This window comes from Chenopodium album, chromosome 5, assembly GCF_948465745.1.
Source record: "Chenopodium album chromosome 5, dcCheAlbu1.1, whole genome shotgun sequence".
Lineage (NCBI taxonomy): Eukaryota > Viridiplantae > Streptophyta > Magnoliopsida > Caryophyllales > Amaranthaceae > Chenopodium > Chenopodium album.
In genome coordinates this window covers 13,255,725-13,267,568 of record NC_137838.1, presented here as the reverse complement: position 1 = coordinate 13,267,568, position 11,844 = coordinate 13,255,725, and positions in this window count along the sequence as shown.

The following is an 11,844-nucleotide window of genomic DNA, read 5'->3' as shown; positions in this document are numbered from 1 at the left end:
ACATGCATCAGTACATGTTAATCTTGTCAAGGAAAAATCGATTTGTATGCATCAAACATGTGAGAGGTTGTTATATACATCCGGGTGTACCGAACATCTATGAGTATTTGTTCTTATTTTGATGATTGTTTTTCATTTTATTATCATTTGAAAAGCAAAAACTAACCTTAAGTTAGTTAGATGTACAGTACGTATATTCTTCAATTGCTAAATGAAACAATAGCAGAAGTAAGTGTGTTACATATATTCGGATAAATATTGAAATTCAATCCAAACCAAATTGAATTTTTTATTTTTATTTTTAAAAAATAATTTGGTTTCACTTCGGACTCAATTTCTTTTGATATTAGTTTGGATTGGATTCAAGGGATTCAAGTTCAATACAATACAGAGCTTTTTTGGTGCAGCAGGCCACACCGTGTGCCCGTGTGGCCTGCTGCCTTCTGACACGCGCATAACGGGGTTACTGTTCACGCGCATAACGGGGATACTAGTTTTGTCAGGGTTACTTGTATTTTTCAGGAGTTACTTGTATTTTTTTTTCAAGAGTTACTTGTAATTTTTTTTAAGGGTTACTTGTATTTTTTTTTTTCAGGAGTTACTTTTTTTTTTTTTTTTTTTTTTTTTTTTTTTTTTTTTCAGGGGTTACTTGTTTTTTTTTTTTGTATATTTTTTTTCAGGGTTAATTGTATGGATTAGTTATTCAAGGGTTACTTGTATTTTCAGGGGTTACTTGTATTTTTTTTTAGGAGTTACTTATATTTTTTTTCAAGGGTACTATTTTATTTTATTTTTTTATTTTTTTAAGGGTTACTTGTATGATTTACTTATTCAAGGGTTACTTAAATGAGTTACTTCAAAGGTTACTTGTATGAATTACTTATTCAATGGTTACTTGTTACTTATTCAAGGGTTGCTTGTAGGCCCCATACCAAACCAGTAACACCCTACAAGTAACCCCCGACCAAAACCAGTAACACCCTACAAGTAACCCCTGACCAAACCAGTAACACCCTACAAGTAACCCTTGACCAAAACCAGTAACACCCTACAAGTAACCCCTGACCAAACCAGTAACACCCTATAAGTAATCTAACCCCTGACCAAAACCAGTAACACCCTACAAGTAACCCCTGACCAAACAAGTAACACCCTACATGTAACCCCTGACCAAACTAGTAACGTAGCACCCTACAAGTAACCCCTGACCAAACTAGTAACACCCTACAATTTTTGACGTAGAATGTTCGATCTGAGATTCCACGAAGAAAAGGAGCTCAAATTTCTTTGGTTCTCATCGATTTCACTACTTCAAATGTTGTTTATGATCTTAAGGATAATTAATCACAATTTTTCACAACAATTTGACACCAAATTTCTACAATTTCGGGCTTTAATTGTAGCAATTTAGCAAAGAGGAGAGAGAAAATGGGTAGAGTAGAGATATGGTTGTTGTTGGTGATGTGTGGTTTGGCTTGAAGAAGAAGCTAAGAAAAGAGGAGAGATAAAATGGGTGGAGTAGAGATATGGTTGTTGGTGATATGTGAGTTGGTATGGAGAAGAAGCTAAGAAAAAAAGGAGAGAGAAGAGTTGTGGTATTTAAATACAAAAATTTGTGCAATACAATAGAACCAAATTATGAAATTTTTTACCTACAACCCCCTTTAGCCAATGCTGCCTACTCCCCCCAATTATACTACATCGTTTTACATGTTTATGCTTTTCTGTTTTTATTTTTTATTTTTTATTTTTATATCTTATCTCTCAAGTCATTTATATACTTGTTGTGGTATATGATTCAAAACCTATTTTTCTGTTTTTTTGCTTTTTTTATTTTTTTGGCATTTTATCTCTCTTCTTCAACATTATTTCTCTTCCAATCACTTTTTTTCCTCTTATTTATGGATGAATCATTGATTGGAGCTGTTGATTGTGATAATGAAGTGCTACATTCTTCGATTGCCGAATTTGATCGTGATTGTGAAGTTATTTTGTCTCTAATTGGAGTTGTTCAATTTGATCAATTTTGTCTCTGATTTCGATTAATGCTTGTTGGTCAATTGTTTGATTCAATTTTGTTAGCTGTTTTGTTTTAAATTATTTGCTGATTTTATTCGATTTTTCAAGTTTTTTTTAATCAATTTAGCCTCTGTTTTAGTTCAATTTGGTTTGGTGTTATAATTCAAGTGAATTGAAGTTTTTATTTTGATAAATTTTGTCTCTTATTTCGATTAGTATGATTTATGATTCAAGTTTGTTTGCTGTTTTTAGTTTAATGATTGTTGATTGTGATTTGTTTTATGTGAGTGATTAGATTTTTTTATATACGTTTTCATGGGTTTTTTTTAGTAGTTTTACAATTTTGATTAATTTCATAATTCTAAATGATCATTATGATTCAAACTAATGTTCTGTTATAGATGTTTTAATTATATTTTAAATATTTAGTACTTTATTTTATTTTATTATTTTGATCAAATTGATAATGCTAAATGATCATTTATATATGTACTGTTTTGTATTTGTACATATCTGTCATTGATTATGTTCATTTTTAAAACTTATGCAGCGGGTGCTAGTGATGAAATTTTGTATGAAGAAGCAACTAAATCAGAGTTACTTTTTACATATTTTAATTCTGAACAAGAAATTTATGGCAGGTACAACGAATATGTTTTTAAGAAAGAATTTAGTATTGTCCAAGTGCGTGCTCCAAGAAAAGGCCAAGTTCATTCAAGTGCTCCAAGTGATATCCAAGTTTCTTTAAGTGTGCCAAGAAAAAAGGTTCAATTACGTCCAAGTGTTTCAAGAAATTTTCAAGTTCCTTCAAGTGTTCCAAGAGATGTTCAAAGTGTTCAACGTGGTAGCTAATCAACATATTTCTTCTAAGTATGATAGGTTGTTAGCTTTTTCTTTTTTACACTAATGTAGCGAAGAGGTTGGCAAATAATAATAAGTAAGAATTTGGATTGAAACAACATATATTTGTTCCAGCTTATTTTTTTTTTCTTTTCCTGATAAGTGATATGTAACTGAACATGTTTTGTTTTGACATTGAACATTTGCCTTTTTGGTTACGAACATTTTATTGTATTTTGTTATAACTGTTACGTAATTGAACATATAACTTCTTGATAATGAACATTATATATATATATATATATATATATATATATATATATATATATATATATATATATATATATATATATATATATATATATATATATATATATATATATATATATATATATAACAAGCACTAATGAATTAAAAAAAATATGAATATTAATGTACTTGATCATTTAGAAATCCATAAATGATCAAATAACCGAAAGAATAATATTTGTATTAATATAAGCTTCCATAAATCTTCTTGCTCCTTTTCTATTGCCTCTAGCTTCTGTTTAATCCAAATAGCATCAGTTGAGCAATGTATTGTATTATCAGCTTCTTGATTTGGTGTATTTGTAAGTCAAACAAATTACAATGTCAATGTGTGTATTCATTGTTATGAAAATGAACATTATGCTATATGTCAAATTAACTTACTTGTGGTTCAACATGCTTTTATCAAAATATGATTCCTACATATTACTATGTTATTCATTTTATCTTTCAATATAATTGATGGCATTATCTCCTTATAAATTTAGGCTCATAGTTTTCATCTCTAAATTATTGCAACGTGTGTTTCACTCTATATAGAACATAACTACAATATATATTGTGTTTGTAAATCAATATATATGCATAAACATTATATTGATATTACAAATTTAATAAATGTTCAATTGACAAAACAAAAATGTACATTCTATTTTATATAAATGAACAAATTATCACAAATAACATAAGCATATATATATATATCACAAATAATGTAAGTGACAATAGGTGATTTATTTTTGAACATATTTTAAAATAGAATCATATTTTAAAATAGAATCATCAAAGGTTTATGATGAATGAGCAATATGTAATTTATTTTTGAACATTTTTAGACATGTGAATGAACATACATTAACATATGTGTGAATAATATACACATATCCAAATGAACATCTATGTATCAAATTCGAATAAGCATCTATCAATATTTGAGCGAAAATGTATGTAGTATAACATTCAAATGATGCTCATGAGCATATAATTTAATATGAAGTTAAACATGTATATTAGTATAATCTATGTGGATATTTTCAATATGAGAATGAAAATGTACGTAATTACATTCAAATAAACATATGTTTAAATACCAGTTGTAGGGAATAATTTCAAGCCTTTAAAATCCCACTAGCTTGAACCCCACTGTGATCCCCACTGTGATCATACACTAAAGTACGGTGGCGTCCAAAAGGGAAGAAGATAGAGCAAAAGAGTCGCCAACAATTTTTTTGAGGAACTTGTAAACCGTTCACAGGATGAAGGTACACCCCTTAACGATCCAAGAGATCGTCAACTCCATAAGGTCTAGAACCAAATAAGGGTTCGGGGATGAAGGTACAAATCCAACCTAAAAGAGATTGAACCTGCCCTAATAATAGGCCTCTACTTTATTCTGATCGTATTCATGTGCGCTTTTAATTAACATGCAATCAATAGGATTAACCCTAAACCTGTTTATACTATGTTGGTTGAATATTAATGCACAAATAAATCTATTATTGGCGATCACTTGAATTATAATCACATTAAACCTAAGCAAGATTATTAATTATCTTATTAAGCGTGATTACAAGTATAGATTCCCTTTAAACATGCATAAAAGGTGATCAAGCAATAATGAATAAATATCAAGCAACATAATAATAAATAATCAATCATTAGAATAAACATGAATAATAATAATAATCATCAAAATAATAATAATCATAAATTATAACAATTATAATCATAATCATGTTCATGTTAATATTAAAGCATAATAAAAATAGCAAGATCCTAGGCATGATACTAACAAGATTAATAACAAACCCTAGCATGTCACTAAGCAATAAAAATCAAATCTTTAACCCTAACATGATACTAACAATCATAAATATTAGGAAGAACATAGGAAGCATCCACTAGATGAAAAAAGGCATTTGGCAGCGGTTCAAACCCGGTCTAAGGCACCGGTTTGAACCGCTGCCTATGTGAGGGGTGCCAAAAACCAAGTTTTTGGCACCGGTTCAAAACCGGTGCCATAGGGTGGAATAGGCACCGGTTAACCGGTAACAAAAAGGCCCACTAAATTTTTTTTCAAAGTTTTTGGCACCGGTTAACCGGTGCCAAAAAACCCCCAAAAATCAATTTTTTTTTTTTTTGTTTTTTTTGCTTAAAAATTAAATAAACTAAATTAAATAAAAACACAAAATATAAATCAAACATCACAATCAATATAAACAATTCTGTTTAATATATAATCAATAAATTTTTACAGCATAGATCAATAAAAAAAAATTACTTATAAATAAAAAAAAAATTACAACATATAAATAAAAAAAACCTACAATATAAATAAAAAAAAATATTACAACATCACAATCTAAAAATCCCCATATTCTTGATTCTTGGATTATGTATACCTGCGCCAATTAAAACATCAAAAATAAATTGATTAAAATGAACAAGCTGCGAAAAAAATAAAAAAAAACCCAGACAGTTAAAAAAGAATTAAACCCACAAAATAAATAAAATTAAATTCGATTTAAAAAACCCAGAAAATAAATAAAATTAAATTCGATTAAAAAAACCCAAAAAATAAATATAACAACATTCGAATAAACCCAGAAAAAAAATTAGAAATCGACAAAAAAATTAAAATCGAACAAAAACCCAGAAAACAAAAAAAAAATCAAAATCTGAAAAAAAAAAATCAAAATCGAAATTGATTAAAAATTTGATTAAAACAAACTTGAAAACAAAAATAAAATAAACCCAGAGATTGAAAAAAAAAATGAGTATCGAAAAAACCTAAAAATCACAAAAATAAAACCCCAAAACCGCATGCAACTTGAAAAACAAAATCAAAATCGAAATTGAAATTGAAATCGAAAAACAAAATCAAAATCGAAAACAACACAATCAAAATTGAAATTGAAAAACAAAACCCAGAAATAGAAGAAAAAAAAAATCGAAAAACGAAAATAAAACATCGAAATTACTTGAAAATCGAAAAAAAACCTGAAAATCACGAAAATAAAACCGCATGCAACTTGAAAAACAAAATCAAAATCGAAATTGAAATTGAAATCGAAAAACATCAAAGTCGAAAACAACATCAAAATCGAAAAACGAAAATAAAACCCCAAAACCGCGGTTTTTGGTCTTCGATTTGTTGTTGTCTTCCATTTCTTTTTCGTCTTCGAGTGATAGAAAGGAGGAGGAGTTTCAGAAATATAGAAATGAAGGAGTGAATTGGCCTGAGCAAGAAGGAAAAAGGAGGAGAGGAGAGAGAAAGAGGCGGAGGAGAGGAGAGGAGAGGAGAGAGAGAATAGGCTCATTATTTAGGGTTTGGGGGTATATAAATGGGCGGGTTTTTTTTTTTAATAATTAAAAACCGGTTCGGTTAGGCACCGGTTCAAACCGGTGCCCTTTTTATTTTTGGCACCGGTTTGAGCTGAACCGGTGCCATTTCTCTTTGTTCAAAAACTTGCTCATTTTTAGGCCGGTTTTTGGCACCGGTTTGGCCTGAACCGGTGCCATTAGGGGGTTGCCTATTTGTATTTTTCTACTAGTGATCATAACAATCATATTTAATATTAAAATTACCCTAGACATGATACTAGGAATATCATAATAACAATATAAACATGATGTCTACATCATAACATCAAGAAAAACCATTAAAGTACTTACTTTGATGCTTCGTACCTCTTTCTAATAACAAAATACACACGTTAGTAACTTCAAGGAAAATAATAAACAAACAATTAAATTAAATAATTGAAAGAGAGATTTGGGACCAAACCCTCAAAAATTAAACCTTTCACGTCTAGGGCGAAGGCAACTTCGAATATGGCTAGGTGTTTCTAGATCTTGCGAATGCGGAATTTGTATGAAAAAACAAAGTAAGAAAGAATTGAATGTTTTAAGAGAGATGAATGATTTAGAGAATGCTAAAGAATTAATGATTGTTGATGATTGAATGAAAACAATTGGTGAATGAAAACGGAGTTTTTAATACGATATTTATAAAGAAAATCAGCCAAAAAGATAAATCAAACAAAACAGAGTCTGACGCATTAAAAACAGAACTGGCGCCAACCCTGGCTAGCTGGCGTCAGGCACCAACACCAGCGCCAGGCGCCAATGGCTAGCGCCAGACGCCAGGCCTGGTTCCAGGCGCCAAGCCTGATTCCAACGCGTTTTCGAAAATCCGATAAGTTTACCATACTGGAGGATAAAATAATATAATTTCCTCGAAAATGCTATTTGATTTTGATTAAAACTCTGAAAAGTCAACAAAAGTCAATTTATCAATGCTAATTGAATTAGGAATGAAAAGAACCTTCTAGAAGAATCTGGAAGACTAAAACCATTCCTAATTGCATTAGGAATGATAAATCATATTAGGCCCTCCCCTAGATCATTGGGCCGTACATAAAGCTCAAACCGGGCCCAGTTTGGTAAATTGGCCATAACTTCCTCAATATTCATCGAAATTGGGCTTATAATATATCGTTGGAAAGGTCTTTGCAAGCCCCATCCAACTACACTACTATTGGACCCATATCATGGACCAACCAAACTGGATTGGCTGTTTTCCTAAAATAAGTTTTCAAAAACAGAGAGAAGAGAAAAGAAAATAAAACTTTACACAACACTAGACTTTCCACACTTTCACTTCATTCGATTATGATTCGACGTGAAAATTACTCATCACTGGGTTTGGTTTTGGGGAGACACAAATGGGTGTCTACACCAGTAAACATTTATTAATATGTAAAGATCATGAACAAAATTAGAGTAATATTCTCTCAAGAATGAACCCTAGTAGATGTAAGGTAAGAATATAAATGATCATATACTAGTATTATAATGAACATCTATCAAATTGAAAATGAACATTTACTGAAAATGAACATTTGTTCAGCAATCGTCTTCTCCGACGGAACCTTCGAAGTATTCTTCTCTGTTTCGTTTTTACTAATTAAAAATACCACCAAATATAGTAGATTTTAGTCTATTTTTCACAAAAATAAGTGTAATTATAGTAGAGTTTGTTTTAGAATATCAAAACGCAAAAAAAAATATATATAATCTAGGGTTTACATTCAAAATTCTACTTAAATGAACAAATTCTTACTCTTCTTTTTCAGAATTTAGTTGCGATTGACGAACTTCATCTCGAATGTCAGATATTTTTAGATGTTTTGATGCAATTTGCAGTAATTTTGAAGTTTTTTTTCTTGAATTGTAGCGATTTTGAGTATTTGAAGAGAGAGAAAATGGTGTTGAAGAGAAATGGAGGATTAACTGCAAGTTCTAACTAGTGCGGTTAGTGAGATGCAGTTAGTGGGGTGTGGTTAGTGGGGGTAAGGGTTTTACAGTAATTTTAGGGGGAGAATAGGTATTAATGGCTAAAGAATTAACCAAATTAAATCTTACTACTATCCTCCTAGAACTAGGCCCAAAATTACGTCAAAACCCAATATAATAGCCCACCCCCACAAAAAAAGAAGACTACAAATATTCAGGAATTCAACCATATTTTCTTTTCAAAAAAAAAAAAAAAAAAAAAAAAAAAAAAAAAAAAAAAAACCAAGAGCTCAACCATATTTTGCTTAACTTTGTGGGGTATACCTTTATTTCAGGTTGATTTTCAGAATTAAACTTCAAATTAGTTGGACCAATGTTACTATCCTAATTATTATTCCTTGTGGATCTTAATGGTGCCATAATTTTTCAGAAAGTTAATTATGGACCATAAGGGCAATAAAGATGGAAGATTTTTTGTCTTTTGTTGAGAACTATAATATTCCCTCCGTTTTTAATTAGTTGCCCCATTTCTTCATACGCGAAGTTTTAAAAGAAATTAGAAAAAGTAATAAAATATAAAGGTAGTGGGGTTAGTGGAAGAATAAAAAATTATAGAAAGCAAAAATAGTGGAGAGAATTGAAGGAGAGAGAATATATGTTGGAACCACTAAGTGAGAGAAATTGATTAAATATTGTAAAAGCTTTCTAAATAAGGAAATGAAGCTAGTATTTAAAAACAGTCACAAATGGTAAGTGGAGCAAGTATTTAAAAACGTAGGGAGTAATTATTTACTCTTGTTGTGATTGGCAAATGCCTTATTTGATAATCAGTTGTTAGTTGGTTGATATAGATGATAGTATTAACTGATTTGATTAGCTGGTTATATTTGATAATTTGACTAGCTAGTTGTAAGTACTCCCTCCGTCCCATATATAGTTCCTATTTTCCTATTTGGAGATCCAAAATGTTGGTCATGTTTCTATTTTTGGATAATATGTAAAGTCTATTATACCCTCACTTTTTTAATTTTATCCATTGTACTTTCTAATTTACCCATGAATTTTGCACATGCTTTGTACTTTTTTCTACTTTCTCTCACACACTTTTGTATATGATTGTACTTTTCACTTTTATTAATGTACTTTATTCACTTTCTTCTCTTATTTCTTAAATGCCGTGAAAAACGCACAAACAAGACTATATTATGGGACAGATGGAGTAGCTTATTTTGAAAAGGTGTTTAGTAAATAGTTGTTTATTGTTAGCTGCTTTAGTGTATTTTATACTAAAAAACCTAATTGTTCAATAAGCTAATTTCAAAAATCTCTAGTAATAACCTTTTTCTAAAAGAGCTTTTTGACCAAAAAAAAAAAAAAAAAAAAAAACTCTTTTGATAAGCTATTTATATTACCAAACACCAAAATTAAATTTTAAATTGGTCAAACACTAATAGAGTTCATTAAGCTAAAAACTTTTCAAAGATCTCTTTACCAAACAAGGTCATAATCTTATTGATGCAAAAATGCAATCTATACATGTGTAAGACCTTGTTCACTTCACCTTATTTTTACAGAATTGAAATTATTTTTACTGAACATAAATTACTTTTGTTGAATTGAAATTATTTTTGTTGATTCTCTATTAATTTTTTCTTTAAAGTTACCGATTTTTACTAAACTTAAATTATTTTTATTGAACTGAACTTACTTTCACTGAATTGAAGTTAATTTTACTAAACTGAAATTTTTTATGCTGAATAGTTTGTTTTTTTTTTTATTTAATTTTTTTTTTTTAATTTTTTTTTTTAAGATGAAGTGAACCGGGACTAATAGATAAAATTATCATATAGCTTGTACTACTACATGCGTGCATTACAACGGGTGAAAGTCCTAAAAGACAATCCATCATTACATCGGTAACAATCGTTTCTCACTTCACTATGGCCTTGTTTGAGTGTTCTGCTGTGCTCTGCTCTACTTAATAATAATAATAATAATAACAATAATAATAATAATAATTAAAATAATAATAAATATTTAATTAATAATAATAATAATTAATATAATATAAATAATAATATTAGTTAATATAAAATTAATATAATAAAAATAATAATTAATATTTAATAATAATTATTATTTAATAATAATTAATATTAAATAAATAATAATAATTAAAATTTAATAGGAAAATTTGAAATTATAAATCCAACCTTTGCACTTTCTTCCCAAAAAATCTAACCTCAATTTATTCCAATAAAAATCCAAACTATGTACCCCCCTTCATCTAAAGATCCATTACCTGTTGATGACCGATTTTTGTAAGTTATATGCCACATGTTAGCTAGTAATTAGTCAGTTATTTTTTCCCACCTTCCCCCTGCCACCATTCCTTCTCCTCCTCCCCTACGCTCAACTCCCTTCCCCCACCCTAGAATTCGGGCGGTCGGAGTCCACCTTACCCACCGTTGACCTACACACACTGCACCTCCCCTCCACGAACCCAGAAGCCTACCCCAATTTCCACCATTGCTCGCCACCACCGACTTCAAATCGCCTAGCCACCAATACGAAAGCTTAACCTGCACCACTGCACCTGCTCTAACCCACACTAATTAACAACCGACCACCACACCTTGTTAAAGTTGGTTGAGGTTGGTTTTCGGTGGTTATGGAGGGGTTTCAGATCTTGGTTGTGGCTGCGAAATGGGTGGGTTCGAATTTCGGATTTTAGTGATGGTGGCTGGGTTATGGTGTTGGTATGAGTTGTTTGGGGTGGTTATGGTAGGATTTTGTGTCATGGTGGTGGTGAGAGTGTTTACGGGATAGGTTGTGGTGGTGAGATCAAGAGTGGTTGACTGGTGTTGGCGGTGTACTGGTGGTACGAAGTTCTGGTGTTCTAGTGGTGTTGGTAGCGTACTTGTGGTATTGGTGGTGTACTTGTGGTGTGTTGTGGTTTTAGTTTTTGAGGAGAGAGGAGAGCGAAAGATCGAAGAGGAGTGAGAAGGAAAGTGAGAGAATTATAAAAAAAAAATTAATCAATCCGTTTAACAGGCTAAAGGTCAAATGGACCTGTTAACAAAGGGGGTATAAAGGTTGGATTTTTTTGGGAAGAAAGTACAAATGTTGGATTTTTTATTTCAATTTTTCCAATATAATAATAATAATAATAATAATAATAATAATAATAATAATAATAATAATAATAATAATAATAATAATATGTTCTGAAGCTTACAAGAACAAGGCCTAAATGTTCAAGAAATTTTAAAGATATCTCCTTAGTAGTTTGATTCATCATTTACAAAGCTTTACCAAATATACATTCATTATTCCATTGTCTTTGTATGCAATAGACAGTTTAGTAAACGCCATCAA